The sequence below is a fragment of the Equus asinus genome, chromosome 8 (assembly GCF_041296235.1).
Source record: "Equus asinus isolate D_3611 breed Donkey chromosome 8, EquAss-T2T_v2, whole genome shotgun sequence".
NCBI lineage: Eukaryota > Metazoa > Chordata > Mammalia > Perissodactyla > Equidae > Equus > Equus asinus.
The window spans coordinates 71455432-71472473 of record NC_091797.1 but is presented as its reverse complement, the minus strand read 5'-3'; the positions used below and the strand labels follow the sequence as shown (position 1 = coordinate 71472473).

The 17042-nt window shown below is 44.5% G+C and overlaps 1 protein-coding gene and 1 pseudogene across 2 annotated transcripts in view; one reads left to right on the top strand and one right to left on the bottom strand.

Annotated features, from left to right (window-relative positions):
- The window catches only part of TMEM132D (transmembrane protein 132D), a 598445-nt gene that overhangs the window by 521687 nt on the left and 59716 nt on the right, over positions 1-17042 (bottom strand). The gene's annotated exons all lie outside the window — the stretch shown is intronic.
- Positions 2874-3567, top strand: LOC106841839 (large ribosomal subunit protein eL15-like; annotated as a pseudogene).

Genomic DNA, 17042 nt, shown 5'->3' with positions numbered 1-17042 from the left:
CAAAAAATTGTATACACACACATATTCTTTAACCTGTTCCCTAACATAAGAAAGGGCATTCCAGAAAAATACCAATATAGAAATATATCAAAGGTAGAACTTACATAAATTTTTTAAAAATCTAAATCAAATAAATTTCAGCAGTATTACGACTAAGTGGAATCATTCTAGGAATAAACAGAGAAACACTGAAACATTTATTAATTTATTATTCAACATATTAATAGAATGAAGAAGAAAAAACATATAACAATCTTGAGAGATACCCAAAAGAGCCATGTATGGAAAATCAAAAAGACTCCAAGCTAAACATTAAGCCCCAAGCAAAATAAAAGAAATGGATATTCTAAAAGAAAAAAGAAATATTGATATTTATCAGTGATGACACTGCACACCTAGAAAATCCAATGAAAACTACAGAAAAACGATGGCGACGATAAGAACGTTCAATGAGGAGACTGTCAACACACTTGAAACACAAATCAAGGACTTCACAAGAATCCATAACCAGCGATAAAGGCAACACAGAAAGCTCCATTTATAATTTTCAATGAAAAACACAATATCAATGAGTAGATTTAACAAGAAATTTGTCAGATCTCTTTAAGAAAATGTTTACACTATACTGCGGCACATAAAATGTTTGGAAAAAATCAAAGATATCAATTTTTTCCTACGTAATCTGTTTGCTCCCACACTGAGTGTCCCTCAGGGCCAGGGTGGGGGTCAGCTTCCCAATGCCCTTTTCTTTGAGGTTCACACCTTCCCCTCCACGTCCATCCCTCCATCCCTTCTTCAGCTGAACACTTCAAGTCCTGGCTTCCAGTCAACCCCAGATCTCAGAGACCTCGACATCCACAGAGGGGACCGTCCAACCTCTGGCCTCTCAGTTCCTTCACCCCACCTTGACCTTCTGCAATGAGCAGAATTATGGGCCCCCAGAAGATTCCTGCCCTAATCCCAGACATCACAAGAATGACGAAATACTCTCTGTGAATATGTCACCCTACGAGGCCAAACAGACTTTGCAGATGTGATTAAGGTTACTGAAGTGCCCTTAAAGTAGGGTGGTCATCCTGGATATCGGGGCGGGCTCAATGCAATCACAGGAGCCCTTCAAAGCAGATACAGGAGAAGAAGACAGACAGACTGAGAAGCGAGAAGCCCTCAGTGTGCCATTGCTAGCTCTGAAGATGGAGGATGCCATATGAGAAGGAATGTGGGTGACCCCAGCTGACCGCCAGCAAGGAAACAGGGACCTCAGTCCTACAACTCCAAGGAACTGTATTCTTCCAACAGCCTGAAGGAGTCTGGAAGCAGACTCTCCCCCAAGGCCTTCAGCTAAGAGCCCGGCCCCCTCACGCCTGGATTCCAGTCTGTGAGATGGCTGAGCCCACCTGGACTTCTGATATGCCGCACTGGGAGCTAACACACGTGTGCTCTTAAACTGCTAGTTTACTATAGCAGTTTACTATAGCAATAGAAAACCAATCCATTTACGAAAGGTTAGTCACTCCGCCACTCACTCCCACAGTTACATATAGGACTTCGTCATCAGCAGCAACTGCACCATCTGCAAAACCCTTAACCCCAGATGCCCACGTTCTCATCATAAAGTCCTGTCCCCTCTCTCCCTGCCTTTATGGAGCTCACTCTCTCCCCCGTCCCCGACACTCTGTCTCAGTGGTGTCTTCACAAAAGGAGTCTCCTTTTCACAAAATAAGTCACTGAGCCTAATTCCTGGCTCTGTAGTTTCAGCAAGTGCCCCGCAGCCCTGCCAGAGTTTCTGTGAGCCACATAAGGTTCTTTCTAAAAACCATTCTTCTGCTTAAAGTTTCCAGAATGGATCTTCTTGTCAGTATCAAAGAACAATTACATTCTACTATTTTGCATCTTTAAAAAATCCCTCTTCCCTTTTATACGTTCTTGTTGTTCAACCTTCTTTGTCAAACCTCCTAAGATTCATCTCCGGAAGCTGTCTCCATTTCCTCCAGTTCAGTCTTTAAACTCTCCAGTCTGGCTTCCATGCCCACCACACCACCAAAACTGCTATTGCCAAGATCTTCAGTCCTCTGTCTCTGAATCCAGTGGACAGTATCTACCCATCTTGACCTCTCAATGTCATTTGATAGTACTGGCTCTCCTTTCAGTATTGAAACATGCTTCTCTCTTGGGTATCACCAACTTGCGGGGTTTTTTTTGGCATCTCTCATCACTTAATCTCTTTTCCTGGATTATCATTTGCCATACAACTATTAAATGTTGGAATTTCTCAAGATTTGGTCCCTTCTATTTTCTCTCTATACTCTCTCCCTAGGAAAGCTCATCCATTCTTTTGAATGTAAACACCATCCGTAAGTTGTCACTTCCTAAACATATGTCCATGACTGACAATTCCACTAAACCCCAGATTTGTATATCCAATGCCTACTTGACATATCCACTTAGATGTCACACAGTTTCTCAAATACCCAAAACAAGCTTATGCATTTCTTCCTAATTCTGTTCTTTCCACTTCTTCCTATCTCAATAAATGGCACCATCTTAGCGATAGTTGATCAATCCAGAAATAGTTGAGTCATTCTGGATTCCTTCCCTTTCCCTCACCCTCCCACTCAGTCCTTCAGTAAATTTTGTCAATTTCGCCTGCTAAATATCTCTTGAATCTGTCTACTTCTCTTCAGATCCAGTCACCACCCTAGTCCAAGCCATACCATCTCTTGTGGCTCATGGTAAAAATGTGCCACCGGTTTCCTCCCTTCCTTCCATCTCTCTCTCCAATTCATGCTTCATCTGTTGTCAGCATGAAGTGAAAAAAAACTAAATAAGATCATCTCACTTACTGCCTTAAAACCCTTCATCAGGCTTTTCCGTCTGGCGGCAGCCATCAGGTAAGCCAAGATGGGCGTTTACAAGTACATCCAGGAGCTATGGAGGAAGAAGCAGTCGGACGTGATGCGGTTTCTTCTCAGGGTGCGCTGCTGGCAGTACCGCCAGCTCTAGGCGCTCCACAGGGCGCCCCGCCCCACCCGGCCCGATAAGGCGCGCAGACTGAGATACAAGGCCAAGCAAAGTTATGTCATATATCGCATTCGTGTGCGCCGTGGTGGCCGCAAACGCCCCGTTCCTAAGGGCGCAACCTACGGCAAGCCTGTGCATCATGGTGTTAACCAGCTCAAGTTTGCTCGAAGCCTTCAGTCTGTTGCCGAGGAACGAGCTGGACGCCACTGTGGGGCTCTGAGAGTTCTGAATTCTTACTGGGTTGGCGAAGATTCCACATACAAATTCTTTGAGGTGATCCTCATTGATCCATTCCATAAAGCTATTAGAAGAAATCCTGATACCCAGTGGATCACCAAACCAGTCCACAAGCACAGGGAAATGAGAGGGCTGACATCTGCAGGCCGCAAGAGCCGTGGCCTTGGAAAGGGCCACAAGTTCCACCACACTATTGGTGGTTCTCGCCGTGCAGCTTGGAGAAGGCGCAATACTCTCCAGCTTCACCATTACCGCTAATATAAGTAATGTTTGTAAAATTCTTACCTAATAAACAATTTAGGACAGTCATATCTGCTTAAAAGTGTTCTTTAATTTGTCTGTTAAAACTAGTTGTCTGCAGTTTGTTTCATGAATGCATTGTCAAATTATGAAAGTTAAAGTGCAATAATGTTTGAAAACTGTAAGTGACGGTGTATCTTGTTTCTAATAAGATAAATGCTTTCATCTTTGCTTTATCTTATTAGGGAGTTTATATGTCAGTGTTTAAAATGCTGTTTGGTATAATAAGTGTAAAATAAATTCTGTAACAGGAGTGCGGAAACTAGCCATGTAGATTTGTTGGTGCATGTGATGAAACCTACAGCTTTATTGGGGTGATGCAATGCTCTCCTGGATTACTCTCAACTGGCTGTTTTTGGAGTTTGGCAAAGACACATTTTTTAAATGGATTTTGCTTGGAAATGTGAAGGATATCCTAATTATATGCAGAAAAATAAACTTGTCAAGGGTCCACATTTTTAGGTTTAATATTTCATTTATGTAACCACTGCTTGTGAAAGGAGAAAAGTTTAGAATGCCACCATTTTTAGGAGAATTGAATAAACCTGTTGCAAGAGGGTGCTCTTACAAGTGAAAAATTCTGGTTAAACAAAATTACCTTGGGCTCCACAGTGCAATTGAAGTTCACATAAAAGGTGGAGACTTCTGGTTTATTCCCATGACAGGGAGTTGTAGAATACTGAATTTTGTGCCAAGTATTAATGATATTTATGCTGGTATATGTTGAAACTGATGCGAAGTGAGCGTTAGGTAAATGACAAGGGGATTAAAGTTGAGGTTTGTAAGCTAGTCGTCAGTGCTAGGACTGGGAAACTGGTGGCCGTCAGATAGCTTTCAAGTGTGAGGATAGAAAAAGTCAGCTTTGATGAAAATTTTAAATGCTTTGTAGTGCTCAAGTGACCGTTATGAATTCTTTAGCCACGTTAGGGGAAAAATGGTTGGCTTTAAAAACACGTTGTTGCTCAGTCCAATCAGTCAGGTAATCTTGGGTCGACAACCCACTTTATTCATTCCCATTAGGCTACTGAGAAAAGTTGGTGTTGATATGAGATCATGGTTTCCAATCTTGTGTGTTTACAGTTATTTTCTCATCCCTGCTCAAACTACTCAAAATCCCTACCATTCCACAAACTTGCCAGGCCATCAATTGTGCCCAGCTTAACTCTAAGCATACTACCACGTTCTGTTTGCATCATGTCTTCCAGTAGACTGGGCTTCTGTTTCCCAGGGTAAATTTGAGTGTATAGGAAATACAGAAGAGGAGTTGCCCCAATTCTTTCCAGTTCTGGGTTTGCTGACTTAAAAATAGGCAGTTTGATTTCAAAACTTTAATTGCTGGTTTCCTTAAACCAGTTTTTCGCCTGTTCAGGGGTCTTAATAGGTTCAGTTAAATGATTTCTAGAAAACGTGTAGCAGGCTCATAAAACTGCTTGAGAACTAAATTCCTTTCCATTCAAAAAAAAAACTTAAACCATATATTTTGTGTGTAGAGGTTGTTCAACTAAAGGAATAAATGTTTATTAAACTAAAAAAAAAAAAAAAACCCTTCATCAGCTTCCTATTTTACTGTAGATAAAATCTAATGGAGTCCTGTGAATAAAAGCTAACGTCTTGGTCTGGGGGTCCCGTGTGTACTGGATTCTGGCTTAGCTTCCCAGACTAAACCACTGTCCTCTTTACTAGCTAAACTGAAGACACGCTGGCCACCCTTCAGTTCCTCTAACTGACTCAGGACCACGGCCCTGATCCTCCAGTCTAGAATGCCTTTCTCCTGCCATTTATTTAATTGACACCTTTTCATCCTTCAGGATTCAGCTTAAACACAACCGTCACAGAGGCTGTTCCAGACAAGCCTATCTCAAGCTCCTCCATCACCCATTATTCTCAAGCAAATTATCCTTTTCACTTCCTCCCATTTGTAATTACAAATCTGTCCATTTGTCCTCAGTCTCTCCCACCAGTCTATGGACTCCGTGAAATGGGAGACTTTTCCTGGAACATACTAGGTGCCTAATGGATATTTATTGCAAAAATATTTCAAGACGTATACAAGGTGTGAATTGGGGTGTAAAACTAACCTCAGGGCATTCGTTAAATAAAAGTACTATATACATGTGGTAGATTAATATGCAGCCATTACGAGAGTTATTTAGTTCTTAGTTCTATAAGAACATGTCAGAATCCAGAATATACTGTTGAGTGAAAATCACGGGTCTCAAAATAGCGTATATAATATGATTCTTCCAGGCACTGCTTGGGAGAATCGTTAAGCAACCTAATAAATAAGTCAGTCCCCGCCGCCTCTCACGGCGGTGTATCTACCTAGAACTGCGCATGAACACAGCAATCACAGCCGAGCCGAGCCTGCAGCTCTTCTGGTGGGTGCAGGTCTCTCTGCTCAGGGGCTACCCCCACCCTCCTGGGCCCCAGGTGGCATTTCTAGAACACCATCTGGCCGAAACTTTGAGTGAGATCACGCCAAGCATTTCTTTTAAATTAGGTGCATACGCAAAAGTTGTCAAAAACTTAATTTGTGTTGATAAAGAGGTGTGAGTGTGTGTGCACACGTGTGTGCGGGAGTGTGTCTATCTGTGTGACTACTGGAAAGGAAAGTCCCCCAGACATTGGTGGTGTTTTCTCTGGATGGTAGGATTTCAGGTACCGTTTTTTCTGGTTTCTGTTCGTCTGCATTGTTCGAATTTTCTCCAATTACTTTGTATTTCCCTTGCAATTAGAAATTAAAGTTCTTTTCCTTTGGAAAACAGAGACAAACAGAAAGGTGGAATAGCTGTATGAATTCACTGAAAGTCAAGGAAGGCTGCTGAGCACCAAGACACATGAGATGGACACTGCCCACCAGATCACTGAGGGCGTGTGGTTTGCTTCCCTCCCCTTCCCCACAATGTTGGAACACCATGTGGACGGCAGCGTGTGCAGGATCTCCGTTCTGCTCCTGACTGGCTCTGGCCTAACATTTTCCTCAAATGACAAAACCTGCCACCCAGGCAACCAGGGTCAGATTTTTTAAAAAGCTACTAGTTCTAGTCAATGCCTCCAAATATGCTTTCTAGAGCTGTTTCCCTCTTTTGTGAGAATGCGGAAAAGGATATCTATCTGCCAAATATAAATATTTGTACACATGTGGCTACAAATAACCTCTTCTACATTTTACAATTATAATTTGCATTTCTTACAGTGCATTGAAATATCTGTCATGTCTATGATGTACCAAACTGTGTTGAGGTGGAACACCGGGGAGGTATGAGCTCCATTTTCCAGATAGAAAAACTGAGTTACTTCCTACCTAGGTGAGCTTGCCAACACTCCCTTCTTAGACATCACAGGGCTAATTTATTGCAAAAAGCATGCTCACCTCTCCATCCTGCTTGCACCAAAGAAAAACTAAATGTTAATTACAATAAAACAGGAGTAAAATAAAACAAATACAAAGAGAAAAAGTCAAAATAAAAGACGAGCAAATTCTCTGAGGCCATAAAAGGAAGATGAAAATGATGAACACCACAACCAAGATGAAATGGGAGCAAGATCTATTTTGCAATCACCAATCTTCCCAAGTCTTGGGGAAAAGGTTTATTTCTAAGATGCACGTCAGAGGCTTCCTGTGAGCGCATCCCAAGACTATTTCATAGCTTATGTTTCCTCTCCTATATGAAGCCTCTCATTACAACATTTGCTAAAGCAAATGCAGACGATGTTCTCATGTGTGAATGAATCTTTCTAAAATACTGGGATAGTTTTATCGAAGACAAAAATTCTGGAATATAATCACAAACAGGAACATAAATAGATACCATATTTTCCTATGCAAATAATGAGTCAGCTCTTATTACTGTCATCCAATTTTATCCGAGAATAGTACTGGGCTAATTAGACAGGAGTCAGTTTAATAACTAGCTGACATTAATAAGAATAGAAATGGATTGTATGAAAAATTGTTTACAGCTGTAAAAGAACCGTAAAAGCTGGTACAATATTGTATGAAATTGAAGTGATCATAAATTCATTTCTAATAAATATGCAACAGTTGCAATTAAAATTCCTGGCAGTAAAATCTTCACCGCACCATAATATATTCACGCATCCATTCACTTTGTGTATTTATTGAAGACCTACTAAGCGTCAGACACTGAGGTTTTTCTGCAGCTGCACAGATGTTTTCCTTCTGCAAGTGATAAGGAACTGAGTACTTCATCAGCACACAGAGCAGCAGACGACAGCAGGCTTCTTGGTAATCAGCCTTCACTACGAACCCACAGAATCAGACGATGTAACAAGAGGGACAAGTTCACAAATTTAGCCTGTGCGTTTGAGAGCCTGGAAAGATAAAGTCTGGCTCACAAGAAGAAGCATGATTTGCCTTTACTTCTGCAGGCTCTCTCTGTGAAGCCTCAGAATGTTCTCACTCCATCTTCAGTTTGAGAAGTGAAGGAGGTCAAATTCCAGCAAACAGGAAGAATGGAAGGAATCAAGTCAAAAGGAGAAGACAAGAAGTTATGTTTTGTATATTTTTTCCAAGATGGCAGGTTGCCTCCCACATGAACACTGTGTTGACCAAGGCGTGTCCTCGTGCACACACTCTGCAGTTGTATTCATGGCGCCTAAAGCAGAACACAATGGTGTTTTCATTCTCTAGGAGCACTGAAATTTTCAGAACAGTCTCTCCCCTCTCCCCCGACGCCAATTGCTCACAGTCCCTGCCTTTTTGGAGAAAGCCTTGAAACAAAATGAAAATGCAGACTCATGCTATTAAGTCCAAGAACACTTTCTTGGATTATAGATTGCTTAAAGACAAGGAAATCTGTATTGTCCTTCTTCACACCCATCTCCACTCCACGGGGCCAAACACTGCACATTGCTCACGGAGGTTGACTAGGGGACTGATGAAAGAGGATCAAGAACAGAGCTAGAGAGGAGATTTGGCCTCTAGGTCCATCTTTCCGCACCATTACAAAATAATTGGATAAGGAAATATCCTAAAAAATAATAACACCATGGACCCATTAACTTAGAGGCTGGGTGGGGAATCCCTTGAGATCTGGATAAAACGAGTTCAAGACCCCAGTTCTACCACGTATGAACATACAAATCCACCCTAAGTTGTTTGTGAAATTTAGCACGTTGCTTAACTGTGTAGACCCCGGAGCTGTGGAATCTCATCTCCCGCACGGTTTCTCCTCCCTGTATATCATTTCTTTCACCCATGAAGTGGGAATAAGAAAAGTCCTTATCATTAATAACAAGTGTAACATGGTTTGAACAGTGTCTGGCACCTCACAAGTGCTCAGTGTTAGTCAGCCATCAGTGTTTCCATTGGTGGTGTTACTAGTAGTCCCAGTACAATGACAACTGGCGTCATCATCAGTACTATTTAATTACATATCTTCCTCTGACCCTGGGCATGTCTTTCATCACATTCACCCAAAAGGAAGTGCTGCTCAAGCCAAGTCTTCACGAGAGTGACACGCAGTCCTTGGGGGGAGGGAGGGTGGTGCGGGGAATCCCAAAGCTTTCTGCAGAGCCAAAGATGCCAGCAGCACCCGGACACTCCTGGTCTCAGAATCTTTTTGATGCCACCTGAGGTCCCTCCTCTCCTGGCTCCTCTCACTGCTTTCTCTCTGAAGCCAAAGCAAACTCCCTCCCTCTCATGGAGGAGTTCTGCCCGGATCTCTGAGATCTTGGCCACAGCAGAAACCAGCCCCTCAAGTACCCCAAATTCTTTCAGGAATTTTTTTCAAAGATCATCCTCCCTCTACCAGGAAGTGAGAAACCAGTTGTTGGAAACAGTGCATTTTCCACCTCATCATAAGTATTTACAAAACCCTTTTCCATCCGTTGTTTCATTTGCACCTGCCAACCTCCCTGTGAGGTACGTGGGATCATCGATGCCCTTTTGCAGGCAAGGGAGCCAAGGAGAGTCTGAGGGGCTTCTTCTGGTGGCAGAGGAGGAGCACAAACCCAGGGCTTTCGATGCCAACCTAGTGTCGGTTTCCACCCTGGGACACTCAGCCATACATTAATAATATCTCAAATTTACATTTAGCCTCAAGGTTCTTTAAGTGGTGTGTCCATATTTAACTGGAGGTAGACCAGAAACCCACTTAATTCAAAATAAACCTGCTTATGTCTCATACCCACTACCTTGAGTTGCTCTTTGGGGGCACCTATTATAAAATATGTGTAAGGAACTCACCATGGATTTTGGGTGTGAAGACACAATGAATGTGTATGCAAAAACTACGGCACCAAAGAAAAGGCAAAATTCATTTAAGTGCCCCCCAAATTTTAATTAATAAGTCTGAAAGGACTCAAGAAGGCTCAAGGCAAGCTCTGACTAACGTGACACGAGCATAGACAGTCTCAATCGCTCGTCTGCCCCTCCAGGACTCCTCTCTTCACCTTCTTCCTCTCCTCCCTTCCTGCCTCACCCCCTCACCCCTGGCTAAACCCCAGCTAAACCCGTTTTAAGAAATGTATGGAAATTAACAACCCAAAGGTGGCATTTTTTGACTCTGATTCCGATTTTATGCATTCTATGGTAAAAACAGTCTATAGTCAAAAACATTTGGGAAATACTGGATTCAAAGAGTGGAGACAGACTTTCTCACTGTGCGACTTCTTCGATTCTTTAACAGAACGACGTGTGTTCTAAGTCTGCACTTCTCAAGTGCACGTGACCACAGAGAACTCTACTTCACGGACAAGTTCACAGGGCTGGTTTTCTCTGGAGCACACGTGCAAAGCGCAACACTAAGACAGAGGCTGAATGAAGGATTTCAAAGAGTTGGCCTTCTAGGGGATTTGATTTTAACAGGTGACAGAGACAAAGCTAACTGGACTCTCCATCATCAAGAGTAGGCCAGTGGAGCTACTCTGATGGCACCGGAAGTCAGTCTGCCATCCCACAGTTTCAGGATGTGGGTATCTACCCTCTCTGCCAAAAATAAGCCTGCCTCAAAAGGCAGCTGGTGAAGGACTTTTCAGAGGGGAGGCTGGACCACAGGCAGTTCTGAAGAAGCGTAAAGACATCAGAACAGTATTGGAGTCAGGGACGAATCATGAGCGAAAATGTGAAGGAAAGTACACATGGGCCATTTTGGGCAATGCTGCTCAAACTTTAACACACAGGTGCCCTGCCTGGGGTCTCATCAAAATGCAGATTTGGGCTCAGCCTCTGGGAGGTGGGGAGGAGGATAGACCTTTGAACTTCTAACAAACTCCCCAGTGACGCTGATGTTGGTCACTGGGCCACAATTTGAGGATTTAGGAAATAATGAGACACGCTGATCTTTAGAAGAGGGTGCAGCAGGAAACAATCCGACCACGGGCTTTACGGGTGTAAGAACGCTTTGCTGACCGTCTACCATCCATCAGGCACCATGCTAGGTGCTGAGGGTGTAACCGTGGAAAAGGCAGACGTGCCCTTTGGCCTCAGGGAGCAAATTCGGTGGAGGAGACAGAAGGTAAATCATCAGAGAGACAACGTGAGAGACAGGCCGGAGGTCAGAACAAAAACAAAATGAGCGAGACAGTCAGAGGCAGCAGTGGGGGATCAGCCTAAAGAGGAGGCCGGGGAAGGTGTCTGAGGACAGGACGCTGAGCTGCGGCTGGATGGGGGAAGGAGCCGGTCAAGGAGAAGCTGAGAGATGAGTCAGAGGTCCTCAAGACCACCCCGATTCAGAGATGCACTGGGACTCAGCATATGGTGCTGCTCAGGAGCGTGCCTTATTACAGCAAAGGGACACGAAGCACAATCAGCGAAGGGGAGGTGCAGGCGGAGGTCGGGAGGAACCAGGCCCAGGCGTCCAGAGCCCCTCCCAGGGAGTCACGCAGGACGCACTTAATTCCTCAGCAATGAGTTGTGCCAACACCTGTGGAGTGTCGTCTCCCAGGGAGGCCCCTGAGAGACCCAGCACCCAGGGTGTTTACTGGGGGCTGGTCACATAGGCGCCCTCTGCCAGGCACAGACCCAAACCCCAGAGTACCAGCAGGAAAGCGGGTGGTCAGCATGGACCATGTGGTTTGTACAGTCTGGGGACAGCGAGCCCCTCTTATCAGTCAGGGAATGGTGGGAACTCTCCTAAAACCCAAGTTCCAAGACCCCAGCCAATGCCAACTTCACAGCCGGCCTTTCCAGGGAGCGCAGTCGCAGGCCTGCTGTGGGAGTTCTTTTCTGCACATGCGCCCTTCAGTCCCTGGCGCTCTGTGCAAGGGCCCTGGGGAAGGGAAAGCAGCCTGGGTCATGAGAAGGACAGCAGGCCAGTGTGCCTCGAGCTTGGTCAGCTAAAGGAAGAATCCTGGAGAAGGAGGCAGGGTCAGGTCCACAGGTGGACAAGAGGTCAAATTCTAGGCCCCATCGCTTACTGTGTATGACACATTTCACCTCCCAAAACTCAGTCTGTTAATCTATAAAAGCTTGCAACACCTGTTTTACAGGGCTCAAAGTATTAATGCCTATATATAAATACATATATATAATTAATGGTAACTATTACGATGATTATTGGGGGCTAATTTAACCTCATCCTCATAAAAATAACTGACATTAGTTGAGGCCTTACAATGACCCAGGCAGTAATGTAAGAAAGTGCTTTCCACCTGTTACTCACTCGATCCATGCCACACCCCGTGGGGTACACGCTATCACGCTCCCATCCTACAGAAGAGAAAACTCAGCACAGGGGCTCAAGCGATTCGTCACAGAGCTGTTAAGGGCTTGGAAGGAATTCAAACCCAAGAGCCAGCCAAAGCATAAAGGAAGCCATTTTGATGAAAGAGTTTCAGTTCGCGAGGGTAAGGAATGAAGCCATTTTATTTTTTTCCAGTAACTGCCATGGACTACGTTCTGTCATGCCTCTCTCTACTGTGGAGCGAGCAGGCTCCCTCATCAACACCTCAGGCCAATTCCAAATTTTGCAGCTACTTTTTGATTTTTAAAGATGTTTATTACGGTACTCAGTTTACTGTGAATACTCAGTTCTGCCCGCTTTTAGGCTTCAACCATATTCAGCCCATCAGCCCCCAGCAAAGGTCAGATTACGTTACGGACTGAATGTTTGTGTCCCCCCAAAGTTCACGAAGCCCTAGGCCCAATGTGATGGTGTGAGGAGACGGGGGCTGTGGGTGATTAGCTTTAGGTGGGGTCACGAGGGTGGGGCCCCATGATGGAGTCAGCGCCCTTACAAAAGGAGGAGGACACGCCAGTGCTCCCTCTCTCTGCCATGTGAGGACACAGCACAAAGGCGGTCAAGTGCAAGCCAGGAAGAGGGCTCACAGGACGTTGATCTCGGATCTCCGGTCTCCAGAACTCGGAGAAATAAATGCCTGTTGTTTCTGCCCCCAACTCTGTGGTACTCTGTCACGGCAGCCCCAGCCGACCAAGACAGATCAGTTGCTTGGTGGCCCGCAGCGGGGTCGGGGGCTCTGCTCTCTCCTAACGCTCCCTCTACCCAGCAAGTACTTCTTCTATTGCTGGGGCAGAGAGCAGAGAGAGAAGAACCTTCTTCCTTAAGGGGTTGTCGCTGGCAAATCAGCTGTTCCCTGGCTGATCTTTAACGACTGCTCCTGTCTTGTTCACCTGTTCCTTTAACGCAGACTGGAGTCATTTTCTCCTGGGTCCAAAGATGGCTTTCCCTTTGAGTTCTGTGGGATACCCCAAGGTCCCCACCCCACACAGTCTCCTGGCGTGGGCTGCCCAGTTCAGGCTCCAGCTCTCCCTCCCCCTTCATCCATCCGAGGCAGTCCACTCCACAGTCTCTCAGGCTCGTGTCTCTCGTCTACTCCCCGACTGCTCTGTCGACGGATTACTGGCAAGAGGATTAAACTCCAGCCACTTTCCACAATGTCCTCTCACCCCACGGGAGACTGGAGCATCTCTGCCACGCCAGGGGGTGCAGGGCCCTCTGGCAAGCCCTCTCTCAGGCCCAGAGTCCTTTCTTCTCTACATCCCAGGAGCATCATGCACACTGCTGGGTTGGTGGATTCCCCACTTTCAGACTAGAGACAAGTGCCCAGGAGGGGTGGGATGGTTTGAGAGCTGAGAAGGCAAACTGACTGTTCCCTGTACAATCATCAGGATTGTCCACAAATATGTCTCCTTCCAGGCCGACTCCTTCAGGTCAGGCGTGGCCATGTGACCAATCTGAGCATGAAAGGAGCAGAAGCATCGCATGTCATTTCCAAGTAAGAACCTCAAAGGCCAGCACGTGAGTCCACAGTGAACATGGGCGCAGGAGCCGACAGGAGCCTCATCCACCTACTTCCCTAGTTCCCTCCTGCTGACCAGGGCTGGACTCATAGCACGAGTGAGAAATAAACTCTCTTTGGGGTAAACCATCGAGGTTTAGTGGGTGTTTGCTGACACAGCATAACTCGCCAGTTTCCTCACGGGAAGGTCATGGGGGGGAGTCTGATACTCCACCACCACCGCTCCCCTCAAAGTCGACCTTCCAGCCCTCCGGCATCTCCTCTTCTATTTCCAGACGGCGAAGGGCACGCGGGGTTCAGCTCTCTCACCCCTGAAAACGCAAGAGTCTTTCATCAAGAGGAAAGAGATCTTCTTTGACCTCAACCCTGGAGAACCGAGCAACTCTGTGCTCAACCAAGTGCTAGAATCCAGACACAAGGTGATGCCCACTCAGGTCAGGAGAAGTCACCTGGGTGTCCCACATTACACAATGAACTTCAAAAGCCAAAATATACGGGTTGGACTTGCTCTTATAAGAGTGAAGAAAACTTAGCCTGGGAATGAGGTGTGGAGTGGACTAGACGGGGCTGAGGTGGGGAGCCCCATCTGAATACTGCTGTGAAACAGAAAAGTGTTGGGGATCCTTTCTTTAAATTTTTAAAATAAAAATTGTATAAATTTAAGATGTGCAACACGATGATTTGGTATACACATGCACAGTGGAATGATTACTACCGTCAAGCTAATTAACCCATCTAATCCTCACATAGTTTCCGACTTTGTGTGTGCTGAGAGCACATGAAATCTACTCCCCCAGCAGATTTACAGTGCTCAGGGCAGTGCTGTTAACTCTGGCCCCTGTGCTGCACGTCAGCTCTCCAGGACTCACTCTGCACAGCTGCAACTCTACCTGCTGACAAATATCTCTCATCCCCCCCACGGCGGGGGGACCCTTTCACTGCAGAGCCAGCAAGGAGAACAGAAAAGGTGAAAAAGGACAGAAAGAAACCTTTTTATGAACTAACTCCCTCTGAAAGAAAGAGAAGAGTCAAAAGCAGTTGGACGATATCTTTTCTCAGAAGCTGAGTAAATGAATTATGGCTGGACTGAAATGCAAAACTAAAAAGAGGTTATGCTAATAGCTTTATTCTACAAATGAGGACGTGATGAAATAAGAAAACATTTTGATGAATATAACATGATCATTATTTGGTGGTTCATAAGGCAATTTAATATCTCATAGCAATACATATTAATACTGACAAGTAATCATTGAGTGCTTCTCTCTGTTTGGTCTCATGCTACGTTCTTTGCATGCCTGACCTCCTTAAACTCTTACTGCTCTCCTATGAAATAAATCCTTTTATTATTCCCATTTTTCAGATGACGAAATGGAGGTTTGAAGAACTTAACTCCCCCAATGGCACCCAGTTAACAAATAGTGAAGTCCAGTCTCTCTTGGCCCAAAATTCATGTTTTCAGCCTTAGATAGTCAGCGATCACTGAGAACTCTGGAACACTGGGCAAAAAATATAAACAGCTGTGCCAATACTGGTGAACTTCTTTACCTGTTCTCATGTAAGCAAAGAGTAGAATTTGCAAAATACCATTTTATGTGATTTTAGCTTTGTAGTTTATTGGAGGGAGTCCACAGTAATTTCTGTCCTTCCTAATTATTAGTTGTTAGAACCATGTTCTGAACGAGGTGCCTCCAAGGACACCTAGCATGCTTTGTTTCCCACTGTGACATTTCGCTAAATTAAATTTTAAAACATTTCTCACCGTAGACTGAGACATCCTTAACAAACAAATCATACATCAAGTCTCAAGTGTAAAAAGGGGTCCAAGGACGGTGTCTGAGGAAGTTCACTGGAAGAGAAAAATCCATTTTCAACCCCCCTCACCTCAATTAAGTGCCTTCTGAGCTAACAGATGCAAAGTGCTTGGAATTATGTTTTTAATGTGAGTATAGAAACTGAGAAAGCACATCCATTAAAAAATAAAATATGTATAAGCTGCCTGCTACATTCACTAAGTGATTAAAAACGTAATCTTCCTGAAGAAATGTGCCACATATTTGTTTATATTAATGTTAATAACTTTCTAACTAATGATAAATGTATGATAATTTATTCTAAGTGAAGTGAAGTGTGCCCTGAAGACAGACTCTGTAAATGAAAGCTTATGCTCGCCGAGTTTAGCGCGGGCACATTAATAACTATATTCTTTTACTGCAGCGAAAATGACTGTATGCAAATTATATGCAAAGGCACCCACAGTAGCCAAATAAAGGCAAAGTGGGGCCCTTGAAGTAGAAATTATTGGCAAAGGTCCCGAGAAATGACCTTGCCCTTTTTGGTGGTGCTCCGAAATTCACCAGACGGGGCAAGAGAATTGTCTACACCTGTTTTCTGGGCAAATTCAAGTTTCAGGATTCTCAGTCTTTGCTTTGTGCGCATAAATAGAATAACTACAAACTGCCTAATGTTATATTGTGTGTATTTAGAAATCATTAAGCCAAACTATTTCTGTGAATTTAGAAGTTACATAATTATCTTCATAAATAATGTTAACAGTTCTAATTTATCCATGCAGATAAATGTCAAAATATCTATTAAGCATTCACAGCAGTCTTTCTTCCCCTCCCAACATAACAACCATCACCTATTATGTTGGTACAATGTGAACACTCAAATTAAATCCATGTTCTTATTTGTGGCAGACATGGGTGGTTGGTCATCCAAAGACCTTTATCCTCCTTTGCTAAGAGGAAGGAAGGAAGGAAGGGAGGAAGGAAGGAAGGCCGGAGAGGGACAGAGGGATGGAGGGACAGAGAGAGAGAAGAAAGAAGAAAGATCCCACTTCAGTTCAGATATGAGGAGAGAGACTTTAACCAGGAAATATGGTCCCTCCATCTTCTGGTTGAAAAGGGGATATTTGACTCAGTTCTGGCCCCTGAGCTTTTAAAGGGAAATCTACCAGAGGCCTTCTAGAAAAAAAATCTTCCCTGATAAGAGGGAAACAAAAATTTCTCCTCCATGCGACGCTCTCCCTGTTGCCTTTGGCAGCATGTTGAGGCCATGAAGCCATCTGCCACACTGTGGGAGGCCGAGGGAATTCACAGAAGGCAATTTGAATCTTTGACACCGTTGTGCTCCTGAAGCAGCTCCTTTTTACATGAGACACACCAGCCCAGAGACGTCTTAGGCTCTGCTGACTGCACTTCCTGTTCTTGCAGCCGAAAGCATGCCTACGTGAGTCCTCCTTAGAGTACAGAAAC